This window comes from Oncorhynchus gorbuscha, linkage group LG11, assembly GCF_021184085.1.
Source record: "Oncorhynchus gorbuscha isolate QuinsamMale2020 ecotype Even-year linkage group LG11, OgorEven_v1.0, whole genome shotgun sequence".
NCBI lineage: Eukaryota > Metazoa > Chordata > Actinopteri > Salmoniformes > Salmonidae > Oncorhynchus > Oncorhynchus gorbuscha.
The window spans coordinates 28,249,006-28,268,432 of record NC_060183.1 but is presented as its reverse complement, the minus strand read 5'-3'; the positions used below and the strand labels follow the sequence as shown (position 1 = coordinate 28,268,432).

General features: G+C 42.0%; 1 protein-coding gene across 1 annotated transcript in view; it reads left to right on the top strand.

The window, feature by feature from the left end:
* Window positions 1-1,526: 1,526 nt before the first annotated feature.
* Window positions 1,527-19,427, top strand: part of scn4aa (sodium channel, voltage-gated, type IV, alpha, a) — an 84,228-nt gene continuing 66,327 nt past the window's right edge. The window contains exon 1 of the mRNA XM_046369241.1: window positions 1,527-2,145. The gene's annotated coding sequence lies outside the window, so the exon portion shown is untranslated. The remainder of the gene's footprint in view (window positions 2,146-19,427) is intronic.

The following is a 19,427-nucleotide window of genomic DNA, read 5'->3' as shown; positions in this document are numbered from 1 at the left end:
GTTTTGGAGTGCATGTCCCCCCCACTTCTAAACCCACAGTTGAGGCCCTGCATTTTGCCACAAGGCTGAGAAGATTTTTACATTTTAAAGCTAACTTCATATAATTCGAAAAAATAAATAAATGCATGGCTCATGACATGTTCATATGCTGTCTGGGGGGGCCGACCTCCCCAGTATGTATCAGAATTCAGGGGTAGCCACATTTGCATGTGTATGCTAGTTTACTTATTCTCTGATAATTAAATCATTTCTGCATTAACAGTAATTTGTGTCTTATGTCTTAGTAGTTTTTTCTTTAGGTAACACGTTTGTTTTGGCATAGAGTAGTAGCCTTCACTGCGAAAAGTATTAAGGAAAAAGGAAACGGAAAGATGAACTTCCCAGTGGGTTAGGATGGGTAACTTGGCTACTTATTTCAATACTTTTCACAGTAATACAAAATTCAAAAGGCATTCGCACCTGCAAAAAAGATTGCTCAGATGTGCATGGCAACAGTTGAACAAGATGAAGGAAAAAGGAAACCTCACACTGCTCTTGATAGTATCACTGATACCTCACGGCCTTCGTCAGATACGTAAGCTTATTAAATATCAGTGATACTATCAAGAGCAGTGTGCGGTTTCCTTTTTCCTTCATCTTGTTCAACTGTTGCCATGCACCTGCAAAAAAGATTGCTCAGATGTGCGAGTGCCTTTTAAATTTTGTATTACTGTGAAAAGTATTGAAATCAGTAGCCAAGTTACCCATCCTAACCCGCTGGGAAGTTCATCCTTCCAAGAAGCGCCTGGTCATTCTGCGGCAGTATGGCAACATCATCAGAGTGAACGATCAAGCTCAAGATTAGGTTTCTGTTCAGCTGTTTTGTCTAGATCAACATAGGTTGGAATGAGCAAGTGTGAAGAGAAGAGAGGAAAGGGGTGGGTGGAAAGGGTGCAAAAAACGTTTTATTCAGAACTTCTGGGTCTGCAAGGTGAAATAAGAACCATATCATTGATGACATATCAAAACCGATTTGCTTCTTTTTATATTCATTTGGAAATTAAACTTGTTTTTTTCAAGAGTAGGCTATGTAGCCTACTATATATAATCGTGTGTTGAAAACAGTTGGCAGGCTTAAAACGGTTTTTACCTCTGACGTCTTATCATTAAATTGAATGGCAGTAATGTTTCTAATAATCCAATATATTGTTTACCTATAAAGTATATTATAGGTAAATATATTGTTTACCTATAAAGTAATGTTTCTAATAATCCAATGCATTGTTTACCTATAAAGACTGTGCTTTAGGCTTGAGTTTTACATCAAACATGTCCTGAAGATAGCCTCCATGGACAGGGACGTGGGAAAATCACGTTGGAGGCACTACAAGTTCCAAGAAGCAGACGACGACACTAAATTAAACGTTTGTAATCACATATCATTTTCCATGTATAACCATATTACGCACCTTAGAGCCAAATTTAGCTTTTACAAGGATAGGATTCCTCTCACTCAATCGAATTGTGGACTCACGGATGGGATATCGGAAGGCACAAGACTAATTCACTCACTGCATTTCCACCTGTCGGCACATGCGCGTAACTAACGAATCTTTAATCTACTCTGGTTTTGTGCATTTACATACACTTTTTTGTTTCTTCCAGGCCACTAATCCGGGTCGTTTATTCGACGAGGAAAATATAGCCTACCTTGTAAAAAAATATGCACTAGTCATTCATGAGAAGAAGGCAATGTAAGGAATAACAAATCCGAAAATGTAAGGTAAAACATGAGTGTAGCCTAGCCTACACATTGACATTCAATGACATATTTCAAGGAGTACCTGTCACACAGAAAACTGCATGGCATTGCTAAATAAACCTATGTCTTCCATAAATGCTGACGGGTTAAGCCGACTGAGTTCCACCGATGACCGACTGGACCGAGTGTGGGAACTTCGAAGTGTCAAAAAGTTTTGACGTGATGATCCTACCTGAAGCAACTCTCCGGTTTCATTCAAGACACTACCGCGTCAGCAACAGCTGTCTTGGAGCCTGCACTAGCCTCCAAAAGGAGAGAATTAAGTCTTCAGTAAAAGGCTTGAAGGAAGGCGAATTTCTGTGGAGTTTGAGTTCTGTGGAAATCTATTTATTTTCCTGGGCAAGGTAAAAAAAAAAATCTCCACCGCTCTCTGCTCTGTTTTGTGGCGTGCTGGTCCATGCAATTCGGGATCCTTGGGACGTCCCTACCCATTGAAGTTGAAATGTAAAATGGTTAAGGTAAGGGATAGGTAAGGGTTATGGTTAAGGTTAGGGTAGGGGTTAAGGTTCGGGTTTAGAATAAGAACGTCCCAAGGTTACCGGATAGCACTGACAATTCAGAACTATGTAAAGACCCAGGTCACACTGTTCTAGAATATCATGTAGTTAGTTTTGCCTCATTGTTTACCCTTGGTGCTATTTTTACATGTCTTACCTGTTAGATGGTCAGCAGCTTTTCTCTTTCACCTGTTCCACCAGTTGATAATTGCATATATTAATTGATTTGGTTTCAATTGGATCTGAAAAAATTATAATTTCCCAATATGCTACTCATCAAATCAAATGTATTGCCATGTGTTTTACACAAACCAAAAGAACAGCACTGCTCCTCATTGTAACATTTTCAATGTAGCTACTGTAATAGGCCATGGTTAAATTGTAATAAAGTAGTAGGATAGGCTAGCCCTATATTATGTTCTACATGAAGATACACATGTTCATTGAATGGACAATCTAAAACTCCTGCAAAGTTGTTTTGCTCATACTGTAAAGCTGCTCTTGATGCATTGGAGACATTCTATGTCAGATAATGATTCCAGGTGAGACACCTGACAAATGCAGTTAGATTATTTTTTTTGATTGCTATGAGCATATTTGGGAGTGATGTTTTGCGTGGATTTCATTGTTTTATTTGACTTAACCAGCTTTACAATGTTTCCATTTGTCTGTCTTGTCTGTGTGTGTGTGTGTGTGTGTGTGTGTGTGTGTGTGTGTGTGTGTGTGTGTGTGTGTGTGTGTGTGTGTGTGTGTGTGTGTGTGTGTGTGTGTGTGTGTGTGTGTGTGTGTGTGTGTAATTACATATGTTTAATGCGCTACTACACTGTTGAAATATAGTAGCACATTTCAGGGGATTGTTTGTAGTGTAGGTACTATATCCCATTTCTTTGTAACCTGGCAGGTGAGGGCAGCCTGACTCATCACAAGCACACTTCAGGCCAGGCACCTGGTCCTTTAGTCCAGTTTGGGCAATTTCCCTTCCTCCATCCTTCCCAGGGGGCAGATTATATTTAGCCTGTGTCTTAATGGAACACAGGCAGGGTACTGTGATGCTGTGGATGCTCAGTTGTACCCCACCATTCCTCTGCCGCTAATCCATGTTGCCCAAATCAGAGGTGTGGGGAGATGGAGATGGCCCCCAGCCCCTCCATTGCCCCCAGGCATTGCTGTTCCCTGGACAGTCGGGCAGACTTGGAGATCAGGTGGTAGCGGCCCGTTCGTATTATTACCTGTCAGCAGTACGCCACCTCTTACGCAACCTGGCTGGCTCCCCAGCCACAATGGACCCCTTTAGTGACGGTGACAAGGCTACAAGTGCAGTTTGGAGGGTTATAGGTGCAGAGTTTTGTGGTTATTAAAACGGTTATTACATTTAAAACATTTGTCCAATCATAAAGGCTGCCTCTAAACCAGACACATGGATATGTAGGCCAATATTCAATGTGGATTTGTGCCTCGTAATGAGACACTTTGCGTAAATCATCCGTTGATGTCAATTAGAGATTTTCTTGGAAAGTAGGCCATCAGTCAGGCGTCCAGCCACTTTACTGGCACGTGATTGTCTAAGAATTTTTGCAGCATCATTCTGAAGGGGTCTATTGGGACAGAATCAAAGGTGTAGCTGTTTAGATAAAAGTTATTGCTGTTTTGCAGTGTGTGTGTGTAATGGTGTTCTCAGCCGTTTGTATACCGATCTGCTCTCTCTCTCTGTGTGTGTGTGTGTGTGTGTGTGTGTGTGTGTGTGTGTGTGTGTGTGTGTGTGTGTGTGTGTGTGTGTGTGTGTGTGTGTGTGTGTGTGTGTGTGTGTGTGTGTGTGTGTGTGTGTGTGTGTGTGTGTGTGTGTTGCAGCACCGAGTATCACATGCTCTTGGACACAGAAGGTGTTGGTTTTGGGTTTCTTTCACCAAGGGAGGGCATGTGATTGCTTGGAAAGACCTCCCCTATTTTTCCGTAGTAGGCAAAGGGTGAAATGAGGTCAAAGTGAAAGAAAAAATCAAAATGTGGTATTTTCCAAACCAACTTTGTCATTGGTCATCTTCTCCTTCCACAAGTTTTCCCCAATCATCACTCAGCCCCCCCCTCCCTTCCAGCCATGATGTTGTTTGACCCAATGAGTAGATCATATCTTACATGAGTCACATCTTCATGTTGTAGTGTAATGTGAAACTGTCTCTGATAACTTAGTCTCATTTCAACATGTGTGTGTAGAGCTATCATAACTGGCTATCAGGTTCTCTATTTAGGTTAATTGAAGGTTTTTTTATCGGCCTCTTTACCGTTGCTCAGAGTCTTTCTGTTGTGGGACTACTCTATTCTCAGTAAATGTTTTAAAGACAAACCAAGGGGGTAATTGGTAAGGATCATGTCCAGTTCCATTTAGTAAAAAACAATACATTTGAGGAAGGACTTAGCATTGTTTTAGTATTATTTCTCTTGTTGCTGTGTTATGTACAAAACTACTACTATGATTGTAAAGTAAATGTACCCTGTACCTGTATTTAAGACACTTGAACTAAGGTTGTTCACCATTGTTTGTAAGAAATGTAATTCACTTTAGACAAGTTATCCCAATTGGTTAGGGTTAGTTACTGGTTTGGTTAGGTTTAGGAAAGAAATTATAAGATAAGTGTCAAGGGTTGGAGTAGGATTTTAACCAGCAAGTTTGTGTATGACAGCACAAATTCCCTCATGGCCATCACAGTTGCTGGAATTGTTTTATAGACAATACCTAGTTTATTACAGCCCTTCACAGCTCCTAGGAATGTAGTGACAGAAGCATACCACACGTCTAACGCCATCTCCACACCATGCATGGTTGCTGTTTCTAGATCATTAGAGCCTACTATACATTAGCTCCACTTACTTTTAGCAATTATCCAGTGGCAATCTGTCATTCAGAGCAGCCCCACCTGTTTTGAGCCCCACATTTTTAGCTAAAACTATAAAATGTTATTGCATGTTATTGCATTTCACATATCAGTTTGCAAGCAATGTATAAAAAAAAAGAATCATTGAGTTAATAGAGCCGCATACAAACATGGTCTCTTTTTTGCTTTCTTGAGTAAGGGAGCTCCAAAATGCAGGTTTTCCGCCAAGCGCAGTGCTTTCTGTGGTGGTGGGGCAGCCAGCTGAAAATACGGAGCGTAGGGGTTGGTAATGTTCTATAGTTGCGCCGTGATTGGCTCAGTATTCTGTCACTCATGAAAACACTAAGTCACCGCCAAGTCTTAAGGGTAGAGCAAAGAAATTCAAGCCCCTTGGATGCTGCCATGGAGTTACATTAGAAGTGCCCATCCAAGAAGGCTCAAGGTCATTGGCCACAGATAAGATGACGTCAAATCACGTTATACCTACAGTAACTTTGATTTGACTGATGTCAACATCATACTTTCAAAATCCTAGCTACTGTAGCAATCATCATCATCAATCAAGTCGACAATCTACTGTCAAATCCTTTTAAATCCTTGTCATATGAAGAGAAATAATGAAGAGAAATTATAGATAAAACGTATCGGTGCCCATGGGCCATTGGACATAAACATTACACAACAAATTGGAAATCACAAATTCAACAATGAGTGGTTTGGAAGGAATCAGTGGCTAACTGCAAAGCAATCCCGAGCCTACTATTCAGTGGAGTGTCTGTGTGGTCCCGAGTCTGGGATTAAGGGTCTCTTTTCCAAACTTAAAATGATAAACATTCAACATTGGCCATGCTGTCAATGAAGCATGATTTGTACAGCGCTCAAAACAACTTATCTCTGAACTGGGAAATCTAACTTCAGTGAGTTCAAGACAACTGGGAACTTGGGGAAAAAAGCTCCTACTGGGGAAATGCATTTTTGAACGGTCACTCACCTCGGAATTGTAGATTAGGAACTCTGGCCTCTTTCTAGAGCTATGACCTGAAGATCACTGACGTCATCATGATTCAACCTTGTTTTTTCAGAGTTCCCAGTTGTTTTGAAATCACTATAAATCCAGGGAATGACAGACTTTGATGACAAAATTTGCCAACAAATGACCGTCACGCCACCTTCCTGTTCAAGTGAGCACAGCACAACAAGGTGAGTCCAAACATGTATTGAATGCTGCTGCATATATGATGTAATATGCCTGAGAGATATGTATATGAAAGTAAAGCTAAGAAAGTAATACTAAGTTTATGTTGTGTAGTAAGCTGTTAGTAGCCCATGTGTCTCACCCTAATAATTTGGTCTATTTTCCCCTCTTAATTTCGCCTAATGTTCTGACTTGGTGGTGCACATGTAGCCCATAACCTGTTTTAGAGACATGTAATCATCAAATATTGTAAGAGATTTCATTGTCTGCTTATATGGCCCCTTTATTTATCCTATGGTTCTGACTTGGTGTACAGGGGGATCACTGTAAGAACGACCCATGTACTGAATTCTGTCGCTGTACATTTCAAACATGCTGAACAACTAGTTATATTGACCATGTCGGTCCTTGCTCACTCATGAATGTCTTAATAGAAATTACAGATGGCCTCTTATCTGTTTGTCGTCCCCTTATGCCATAGTTTGTACATCTCAATTGTCTGTAGAAACCAAGCATGTCAGCCAAATCATCTGTGTTGTTTTAAAAGGCAGTAAATGGGGCTGAATGAACTGTTTTGCAGCCAGACAAGGCCCCACTGATAGTCAGGTGTAGCAGTGGTAAGGTGTTGGGACTGCTGTTTGGACTCTTTATGTAGGCCCTAACATTTTGTGGACAACGTTTGTCATCATTGTAGTGCAATTAATGTATTGTGTTGTGTTGTGTAGTGGCTTTACTGGCATGCATCCCACTTCTTTTTTCCCCCCACCAAGATTTACATGCTAAAATCGCCACTGCAATCATCACAGCAGTTAAACCAAGAAAAGCCACCCAAGATGTGACCCTAACCAACAAATCAAATCACAGTCTATTGGTTGCGTACACAGATTTTACGGATCTTATCGATCTAGTCCCGCGAAATGCTTTTGTTTCTAGCTCCAACAGTGCAGTAATACCTCGTAACACAAAACAACACAAAAAACAATCCAGTAAAGTAAAAAACAAAGAAATTAAGAGATATCAGAACGAGCAATGTCAGAGACCAGAATATAAATATATACATATAATGTATACAAATATTTATACATATAATGGTGTGTAAAGACGGTATGGACAGTATATGAAAAGAAAAGGTGTGTGTATAGCAGTAGTTATATAGTTGAGCCATGACTAGAATACAGTATATACATATAAATTGGGTAAAACCATATGTAAACATTATTAAAGTGACCAGTGACTGTGTACATAGTGCAGCAGTCTCTAAGCTGCAAGGTAGAACAGTGAACAGTTACTAAGGTTCAGGGCAGGGTGTTGGGTGGAGGCCGGCCAGAAGTGAATGTTTAACAGTCTGATGCCCTGTAGATAGAAGCTGTTTCTCAGTCTCTCGGCCCCAGATTTGATGCGCTTGTACTGTGGCTCAGGTGGCTGAGATCCTTGATGATCTTCTTGGCCTTCCTGTGACACTGGGTGCTGTGGATGTCCTGGAGGGCAGGAAGTGTGTCCCTATTGAGACGTTGGGCTGACCGCACCTCTAGGGCTGTGGCGGTCATAAGTTTTTGTGAGTTATTGTCATGGTTATTGTCATGCAAAAGACTGCCGCTCTCACTGTAAATGGCCGTTAATGAACATAAACATGTTTAGCGCCTCCACGCATACAAGCCTCCATGCTGATGTGCGGCTTTGGAATATCTACATTTAAAAAAGTATAATAAATCAATTTAATATACACCATCACAATAAATCCATTTTTTTTGCCGGGTCTAAATGATATGCAGAAAATGTATTTAACCAGAAGGGGACTAGGGTTCCAATTTTGGACCCCCCCCCCCACACGTTCAGCTGGAAGGTGGCGCATGGAACGCAAAAATATTCCTAAAAATATTTAACCTCCACACATTAACAAGTCCAATGGCTCAAATGAAAGATAAACATCCTTGTTTATCTACCCAGCAAGTCAGATTTCTAAAATGTTTTACGGCGAAAACATAGCACATATTTATGTCAAACCACCACCGAAGACAGCTAATTTGCATAGCCAAGTTGAAAAGAATATGCAATCAACAAACGCAGGATTAAAAGAAAAATAATGCACTAACCTTTTGAAATCTTCATCAGATGACAGTAATATAACATGTTACACAGTACATTTATGTTTTTTTCAATAATATGCTATATATATCCATAAATCTCTGTTTACAATGATGCATCGTTCAAAAAATGCTACTCAAATGTCCTGAGAAATGACGATAGCTCCGGCAGATAACGTCAGCTAACAAGGAATACACATCATAAACTTTGACTAAATATGCATGTTCTACATATATATAGTTAGATACACTTCTTCTGAATGCAATCGCTGTGTTACATTTATTTTTAACGTTACAGGTTTCGTTCACTAGGCTATACTATGAGTCGGCGCTCAAAAAGTAGCATTATGGCTCCTCTATCTTGGAGTCCACAGAAACCCAAATATACCACATAAATATTCCCTTACCTTTGCTGTTCTTCCATCAGAAGACCTGGAAGGAATTATACTTACCAAAAACAGCGTTTAGTTTTGCAGTCTGTGTCTTTCGGTTCTCAAACACAACACATTTAGGTTGAAATGTAGCCAAAAGTCAAGTGGATGCGCACCAAAACGTCGAACTTACATATTATATGTCGACTAAACTTGTCAAACTAAGTTCATAATCAAGCTTTAACATGTTATAAAGGTGTACAGCAATCGTGAGGACGAACAGAAACGCATGCATTGTATAATCGATCTTGGAAAAAAGACAGGACCGGAGCAGAGCGCGCATGAGAGTGACCTGTTTTTTCGTGTGACCGAAAGGTTTCGGCCCGCCAAAACTCTCGTGAGCACGCGATTCTCACAATGAGAATCCCTATTGAAAGCTGAGATCGCGCTGAAGACAAAGAGACTGTTCCCAGACCTGTAGGTGCTTGGGAAGGGTGGGGGCGATGACGTCAAAGTTGGGCCAACTTTTCTGATGACAAGAGAGAGTTTGGGAGAATGACTGCCCTGATAGTTCTGCTTTACATACAGACATAATTTAAACGGTTTTAGAAGCTTTAGAGTGTTTTCTATTCAATAATATTTTTTATTTCCATATATTAGCAACTTTTGACAAAAAAAAAAAGTTTACTATGGGCACGCAATTACTCCAGCGGGGGCAGTAAACAGCCCTATCCCCGAAAAATAAAATATGAGTTGTATGTATGTTATCTGACGATGCTCTATGCTTCATTTTTCTGGCTATGCTCTCTGTTTCATTTAGCTGACAAGATATGCTTATATATATATATTTTTTAAAATCTAACCTTTATTTAACTAGGCAAGTCAGTTAAGAACAAATTATTTTTACAATGACGGTCTACAGGGGAACTGTCACGTTCACTGTCTTCAAACTCCCTGTCATAAATGAGCCAAGGCGCAGCGTGCATGTAATTCCACATCTTTAATGAAGCGAAACCTTCACAAAAAAACAGGTAAACAGAAACCGAACGTGATGCAAACCGTGGCGCACACAAACACTCACAGAAAATAGATAATTACCCACAAACACAGGTGGGAAAAAGGCTGGAGGCAACGTGCCCTGGATTTTCACTGCAGGCTCCGGGCCATGGATCATCACTGGAGGCTTCGTACCATGGATCATCACTACAGGCTCCGGGCCATGGATCATCACTGGAGGCTTCGTGCCATGGCTCATCACTACAGGCTCCAGGCCATGGATTATCACTGGAGGCTTCGTGCCATGGATCATCACTAGAGGCTTCGTATGTGGAGCCGGAACAGGTCTCACCGGACTGGGGAGATGCACTGGAAGCCTGGTGCGTGGAGCAGGCACCGGATACACTGGGACGTGGAGGCGCACTGGAGGTCTCGAGCGTAGAGCTTGCACAACCCGTCCTGGCTGGATGCCCACTTCCGCCCGGCAAATGCGGGGCGCTGGCACAGAGCGCACCGGCCTGTGAATGCTCATTACAGACAGTGCGCATCACCGCAATAGCACTGTGCCTGACCGCTCACATGCTCCCCACTGTAAGCATGGGGAGTTGGCTCAGGTCTAAACCCTGACTCCGCCAATCAAAATAAATTTGGAGCTGCCTCTTGGGCTTCCGTGACCGGGTCTTGTCCCCTGCCATAATCTCCTTCCCGGTCCAGCTCGTCCTCCAAGTTGGCGCACGCTGCTTGGTCTTTTTGTGGTGGGTAATTCTGTCACGTTCACTGTCTTCAAACTCCCTGTCATAAATTAGCCAAGGCACAGCGTGCATGTAATTCCACATCTTTAATGAAGTGAAACCTTCACAAAAAAACAGGTAAACAGAAACCGAACATGACGCAACCGTGACACACACAAACACTCACAGAAAATAAATAATTACCAACAAGTATGTTTCCCAATCAGAGACAACGATAGACAGCTGCCTCTGATTGGGAACCATACCCGGCCAACAAAGAAACAGAAACTAGAATGCCCACCCAAATCACACCCCGACCTAACCAAATAGAGAAATAAAAAGGCTCTCTAATGTCAGGGCGTGACAGGAACAGTGGGTTAACTGCCTTGTTCAGGGGCAGAATGACAAAATGAGTTTTACCTTGTGAGCTCGGGGATTCGAGCCAGCAACCTGGCCCAACGCTCTAGCCACGAGGCTACCTGCCACCCCAAGTCCTGTGCCATTATAAGTCCTGTAATTATTTTATATTATATGATTTTATAGTAAGAATAATATAATTGAACTTAGCTGAATGAAATAGAAAGGACATTTTCCCATTACGGAGCGAGTGCGCATATGAAGTGGCTGTGTTGAGTGTAAAAGTGATCACTTGAAACATGTCCTGTACGTAAAATGTTTAATTATTTGACAACTTTAGTTGTGAATGATACAAACCTTAAAATGTTGAGAAAGTCGCAATAAAAGCCTGTGCTTTGTTCCTTGCCTCAGGCTGCACAGCTGTTCTCCTATCAATCTTGTTTTTACTAATATGTTAAATTATTTAAATTGGCCCATTATTAAATGAGCAGGAACAGGGTCAGCGAAGAAAATACATGTAATCTGTATGCACTCGAATAGTGAATGGATGCCACACGCTTTCTGTTTTTGAACGATGCGGGGTAAGCTACTTCGGTTTTATAGAGAAGCTGTGCTTAATATGAGCAGCTGAGAAATAAATATAAGAACACTTATTTCACTTCACGCATCAACCACTGTTTGAGGAGCATGCTCTTGCTGCGTGACAGGTTATATTCCGCCCCAAACTCTGTATGCCATGGGCTCTCCAGCCCTGTTCCTGCAGCTACCCAGTGCTTAATTTGGGAAATATTATGAATAAAATCGGTTTGAGAACATCAATAGTAACATGTTTCCGCAATGAAACATATTTCACAAAACTGTTGACAGCCCCTCTACACGCTCGAGACAGGAATAAAGTAGAGAGGAGGAGATGGAAACCCATGGTGGTGAGACTCTGTAAAGCTACAGGTAATGTGTCACCCAGTTAATTTCAAAATCAAATACAAATTCACTATAATTGTAGGCTAACTGTAAGCCACTCTGCAACAGCATCGCCTAGAGCTATACGTTCTCTCTCAGACTCGTGGATAGACATTTTGGAGCGTAGCATACAGTAACTAGTCCATCCAGTATGCATAATACAGTCCATACTCAAAGGCGATTACTCAAATTGGTTTATTCTAGACCAATTATGTACCTAAGATATCACAAATCAGTTTTGTTTGATGTTTTTCTGCCATGGATAATATGCTATGTATTGTATAGTAACGGCACAAACATCATTTGAATTTGAAATTTTTGGGGGGGCTTTGAAACAACATGCAGAACAACCATGTTTTACACTTAGTTTCAACCTACTGTTGAACTTCTTTCTTCAATTTGATCATTACATTGAGGTGAGTTTTAAAAGCATGATACTGTTTTGATGATATGTGTGTGATGTGATTTTCAATTGCATTTCCATTGATCTCAGTGGTCCTGCTGTAGCTCAGTTGGTAGAGCATGGCGCTTGTAACGCCAGGGTAGTGGGTTCGATCCCCCGGGACCACCCATACGTAGAATATATGCACACATGACTGTAAGTCGCTTTGGATAAAAGCGTCTGCTAAATGGCATATATTATTATTATTATTATCTCAGAGTGGTTAGAGGGACAATAGAGTCCTGAGTACCAGGCCATTAGGACCTGATGGCTGTTAGCAAGTTGGTACTACTAAAGCATGTCCAGAGTGCCTAAGAGGAGATTACCGTGATGGTCACGTGGAATTTTACTGCAGTCATGACTCGGGACTGCCGGTGTGGCGGTAATACGGTCACCGCAACACCCCTTCGCCACACCCTGTGGAAAGCCCTGCAGTTGTGGACAGTACAATTGCCGTACCAGGCGGTGATACAGCCCGACAGGATGCTCTCAATGGTGCATCTGCCAAGCCACATTTCTTCAGTCTCCTGAGGTTGAAGAGGCGCTGTTGCACCTTCTTCACCAAGCTGTCTGTGTGAAGGGACCATTTCAGGTTGCTTTTGAACCTCTTCACTGCGGCTCCGTCGATGTGGATGGGGCGCGTTCTCTCTGCTGTCTCCTGTAGTTCACAATCAGCTCCTTAATTTTGTTGACGTTGAGGGAGAGGTTATTTTCCGAGCACCACTACGCCAGGGCTCTCACCTCTTCCATGTAGGCCAGGGTTCTCCAACTGGCATCCCAAGTTTACTGAGCAACAAATTTTTTTTTTTTTTTGTGGGAATTTAGAATTTTCATTGTTGAACATAAAAAAGACTAAAAACACTAAGAAATCATCTCCAATTGATTTTAGTTTAGAAAATCTGTTCAATCTGTTCCCACGCATAATAGAGAGACGGGATTGTATAGAAATGTAAGCAAGGTTTGAAACAGATTTCAAGCCTTGCTTATGTTTTATTATGTTTTAGTCAAATATGTATCTGTGATCAATTTGCAGTCAATTTCCAGTCTACAAATGATTTGTAATTATGAGTGTGTTCTTAAATTCCCTCTGGAGTGACAGAGTGCTCTCTGGGCGTTTGTAAATTCACAGCATTTCACTCTCCGAGCGTTCAGAGTACACACTGGGCGCTCTGGCCAAGGAGTAGGGTTGATCCAAGCATTCTGAACTCACAATGGTAGTCAATCACCCAAGCTAACTGGCTAAAGTTGGCTAGCTTGCTATCTAGAGTGTTGGTGACTGCATCTGTGCTGCTGGCAACAATTTAATTGAGTTTTTTTTTACAGATGTTTACTGACACCAGTCATACTCAACATGTGTTGTACATTCGTAAACTCAGCGGCTGAATCTAGTTGATGGTCATTGCTGTAGGTTTTCTTATTGTTGGTAATCAGGCCACTGTTGTGTCATCAGCAAACCTGATAATTGAGATGGAGACGTGCGTGGTCACGCAGTCATGGGTGAAAAGGGTGTACAGGAGGGGGCTGTGTACGCACCCCATGGGGTCCTTGTGTTGAGTATCAGCGTGGTGGAGGTGTTGTTGCCTACCTTCACCACTTGGAGTAGGCCTTCAGGAAGTCCAGGACCCAGTTGCACATTGAGGGGTTCAGGCCCCGAACTTAGTGATGATCTTGGAGGGCACGTCGAAGGCTGAGCTGTAGTCACTGAACAGTATTCTTACATTAGGTATTTCTCTTGTCCAGGTGGGATAGAGCAGTGTGCTGTGCAATGGCGATTGCGTCTTCCGTGGATCTGTTGGGGCGATATGTGAATTGTAGTGTGTCTTGGGTGTCGGGTAGGGTGGAGGTGATATGGTCCTTAAATAGCTTCTCAAAGCACTTCATGATGACAGAAGATAGTCATTTTGTTTAGTTTCTTTTCTTTTTTTCCTTATTTTTTTCCCTTTCCCTTTCTTGGGTACAGGAACAATGGTGGACATCTTGAAGCAAGTGGGGACAAAAGACTGGGATATGTAGAGCTCTATTGAATACTGTCTATGTTATCAGTCACCTTGCCATTAAATGTGGTGGTTTATGCATGACCCCATTGAACAAGTTTGATTACTTTCAGAGTTAGCTTAACATGCTACAGTAATGTGCTTGAGCTGGTGAACTGGTAGACCTCACATGAGGTGGCCACAATGAGACACAGGAGGACATTTGAACAGGCGGGGGCCACATTATAGGGGGTCATATTGACAGTCAGAGTTGGAAGTACAAGGTTAACTGGTGGGTGACAGGGTGTTGAAGATAGCAGGGAGAGAGGGAGAGCTCTACGATTTGACCCCATGAGAAAATGGAGGAACAGGGGGCGTGGCAAGTGTCAACGGGGGCCGTGTGGATAAAAGCCTTTTGTTTGTTCAGCACACCTTTCTTCTACAACTTACCACATTCCATCCATGGCATAATGTTGTAGGCCTGCTGTATTGCAAGGGGATTGAAATGTAGGCATCTATGAGTGTTGTTCTTTTAGGTATGTATTGTCTGTATCGCTCAATGGTTCCTGGTTTGTTGAATATGCGTGTAATTGAATTGAAATGTATACATAAAACAAATATTTCAATGATTAGGACTTTTTTTTTTATTGGGACTTTTTGCTAGACTGCAGATCTTTGATTGATAAATCATGAACATTTTCAAACCACAATGACAGGAGGCTGTCTTTTGAGTTCAAAATGTAATCAATATATTACTGGAAATCAATTATAATATATTTTATTTTTCTAACAGCATTTTCTATCCTTGTATGTTTATCATGTCTTAACCCCCTTGGAAACATAGATACCAATCCCCTGTTGTTCTCAAATTTCACCCAGTGAAATGTTGCAATTGCCTAACACGAGACATTGAGGAAAATTGAGAGTCCAAACTGTTGACGATTTTACGTTTCAATATATGTCATCAAGGCCTTGCACTGTATGAGCTCATATATCTGGAGCTCTGTCCTTGTGCAAAAACCCAAAGCTTTGTAAGTTAGTTTCCAGATAGATATATCGGTGCTTGCATTCCATGAACGTCTAGTGTAACGCCAAGGGCCTATATTACCCCCTCCATATCCTCAATGGGAATGTCATGTCTGGGTGGATAGGTGTCCTTCATTGATATGTACGACAGTGACATATACGGTATGAGGATGTTGGGGACGGCCATGAAAATCTCTTCTCTTCCTCTTAAAGTTTGTGCCACAATGGATTGGTGACAAAATTCTTAGTTCAATCTAAAGTTTAGATAGATGTACACTATATAATAATATTTATTGATTTATGAGTGATTTATTGACAGTGAAAGTCATGTACATTTGGATTATATCGACACATCTTTAGCCTTGTAACTGTGATTTGCTTCCAGGAAGAATCAACGTCTGGTGGACCGCAGCTTCAAAATGGCCTATGTTTATCCAATAGAAAGTTTGGGAGAAATTCCCAACGGTAATATACATTTGGTGCATAGCCATTGGCTTAATCTCCTATCAATCATCTCTGACAACACCTCCCCCCATCTTGTGTACCTCAGTTTATGCATTCAACTGTTGTAACATGGAGATTTCAGAAAATATAGCTAGCTGCTTTCCCCATAAGCGTAACACACATTGACCACAGATTTGGACAACGTATAGCCGGCAGAGCTGCCTCCTACATTAAGTTAGCTAGCTAGCTCTAGTAGCTTCTCAAATTCAGGGGAATGTTTGCTCGCACACATGTTTCTGATTCTAAGCGATGCCTTGCAGTTGTGTGATTCGCTAAGATCAAATAATCATAAACACTTTACTCAGTAAGTTAACTCCCACGAGGACAGATGAGTCATTGGTGTTCCAGGCTCAAAGCCTGGGGGCGAGGTTAGGTCTGAGGTAGAATAGTACGTAGGACAAAGTGTAACCAATACTTTGGATTTGATCAAAAGTTCACGCAAGCATCCTTTTACATTTTGTAATCCTTTTTTTCCAGAATGGGTCAATTCTTTATTCGTTTTTGATTGATCACCTGTCATTTATTTTTTTAAATGCGCCAACTTCAGACCTATGCCCTTAGCTGCAGTGCTGCTCAATGTAGCCTACAAATGCCACCAAAGCTATTATTTACTTAATTGAAACAGAATGCAGGAGACCGCCATCTCCGATCTAACTTTTCCCTACTGGAAGACGCAAGTCATCCAGTTCAAGATTGGCTAGCTCTCAAAAAAAAAAAATCTACCTGGATTTTCCAAGGGATGGCCTTTGATAGATGGGCAGACCCCACAGTGAATAATGTGACAATGTGATCAGGAAATGTCTCCAATAAGCCCCAGAGGAACAAATCTGTCCCCAGGATGTGTATTTTAAGGCCAGCCATCCTTCTCAGGGAGGGAGAGAGGGGCCCCTTGTCTCCTAGAATTGAGTCTTGAAATGGGTGAGAGGTGGGGGTGGAGGGCGACTGTGGGGGCAAGTAGAGCAAAGGGGTTATCGAGGATAATGGGAAACCAGAATGGCACAGTGAAGCCGAATAGATTTGGGGAAATGACAGTCCGAAGGCCATCTTTGGCAGGAAAGTTGAAATATGGACTAATAGTAGAAGGGGGGTGGTGACGGCTAGAGTTGGTGGGAGGTTGGAGGGGCAATGGATGTTTGAGTGGTGTGAACGGAGATTTAGCGCTTTGGGTGTCCGGTGTGTGTGTGAAGTAGAGGGAAGGGGGTGTGTGCGTAGAGGCGGAAGCCCAGTGGATTTGGGCCTCATGTAAAATAGAAGGTGGCGGAGTGGGGAGTTAGCCCGGTAAGTTAAGTTGGCATGCTGGCCTGTTTATCGGAGGGATGTGAGGGAGAGAGTGAGGGTTAAACTGGGGAGGAATGAGCAGAGTCATCAGGCTGCTGTAACATGATGCTCCACAGTGATTGCCGGTGGCAGCTGGGCAGCCACCGTATCTGTGTGTGAGCTTGCGTGTGTCATGTGTATGTGTGTGAATGTATGGTTATCTATAATTGTGTTTTTATGTGTATCAATGTATATACACTGAGTTTACAAAACATTAGGAACACCTGCTCTTTCCATGACATAGACTGACCAGGTGAATCCAGGTGAAAACTATGATCCCTTATTGATGTCACTTCAATCATTGTAGATGAAGGGGAGGAAACAGGTTAAAGAAGGATTTTTAAGCATTGAGACAATTGAGACATGGATTGTGTATGTATGCCATTCAGAGGGTGAATGGGCAAGACAAAATATTTAAGTGCCTTGAACGGAGTATGGTAGTAGGTGCCAGGCGCTCCAGTTTGAGTGTGTCAAGAACTGCAACGCTACTGTGTTTTTCACACTCAACAGTTCCCTGTGTGTATCAAGAATGGTCCATCACCCAAAGGACATCCAGCCAACTTAATTTAGGCTGTTCTGAGGGCAAAAGGGGGTGCAACTCAATATTTTGAAGGTGTTCATAATGTTTGTACACACTGTGTGTGTGTGTGTGTGTGTGTGTGTGTGTGTGTGTGTGTGTGTGTGTGTGTGTGTGTGCGTGTGTGCGTGTGTGCGTGCGCGCGTGCGTGCGTGCGTGCGTGCGTGCCGTATGACTGTTTGTGTCACTGTGTGGGCATCTTGGCACCAATTCCTCTGACCAACCTGCCTCTGTGCCTCACCTCTGAAAACACACTGAATTGACTCAGTCACATATTCTGTGTCAGTATACAGGATATCGTAGCAGCCTCTAGTCCCCCAGTTCACTGCTCAGACGCTTGCTGTTGTATCTGCCTGGCTTGGCTTGTGACACACAGTGCACTTGTCTACAGCAAATTTGTAACTTCTCCTGCTGTTAGATGAAAAGACTCAGAAGGCCCAGATGTCTACAGAGATTTAAAGGAATTCCAACTCCAGGGTGGATCACCACAGGTGATAATGTCACAAGGTAATAAACACTACCACGCACGCTATTGAATAAATTGATGAAGGGTGAGTTCCCCAAAGCTTTCATAGGACTACGGTCATCATAAGATCCCACTTAAAGAGCATTGTTAGCATCTGAGCTGACATTAACTATGAACTGTAACTTTAGCTACCTAGCTAACTAACTTGGCTAACTGAAGGGCAAAACAATTCACTTTACAGTTAGCTATCGCAGCACTCTTTGTTAGCAAACTTAACAGTTATTCCAGGTGGCTCCACTAATGACTATGCTGAACATTTTACATTTGTAAAGTAGTATTTATTAGGAACCCCAATTAGCTGCTGCCGAGGCAGAATCAAAACAACAAGTGAAATACATAATATATACCGAGCAAAAATATAAACGCAACATGTAAAGTGCTGGTCCCATGTTTCATGAGATGAAATGAAAGATCCCAGAAATGTTCATAAGCTCAAAATGCTCATTTCTCAAAAATGTTCTCAAATTTGTTTACATTCCTGTAGCGAGCATTTGTCCATCCACCTGACATGTGTGGCATATCAATAAGCTGATTAGACAGCATGATCATTATGCTTTTAGACTTCCACAAGTCTGGTTCATCCTTGGGAGCAATTTCCAAACGGTACCACTTTCATCTGAAATATCCTCTGGTCTGATGAAACAAAAATAGAATTGTTTGGCCATAATAACTATCGTTATGTTTGGAGGAAAAAGGGGGAGGCTTGCAATTTGTAAGTCGCTCTGGATAAGAGCGTCTGCTAAATGACTTAAATGTAAATGTAAATGTAACACCATCCCAACCGTAAAGCACGGGGGGTGGCAACCTTATGTTGTGGGGGTGCTTTGCTGCAGGAGGGACTGGTGCACTTCACAAAATAGATGGCATCATGAGGTAAGGAAAATTATGTGGATTAATTGAAGCAACATCTCAAGACATCAGTCAGGAAGTTAAAGCTTGGTGGCAAATGAGTCTTCCAAATGGACAATGACCCCAAGCATATCCAAAGTTGTGGTAAAATGGCTTAAGGATAACAAAGTTAAGGTATTGGAGTGGCCATCACAAGCCCTGACCTCAATCCTATAGAAAATGTGTGGGCAGAACTGAAAAAGCATGTGCTTGCAAGGAGGCCTACAAACCTGACTCAGTTACACATGCTCTGTCAGGAGGAATGGGCCAAAATTCACCCAACTTATTGTGGGAAGCTTGTGGAAGGCTACCCAA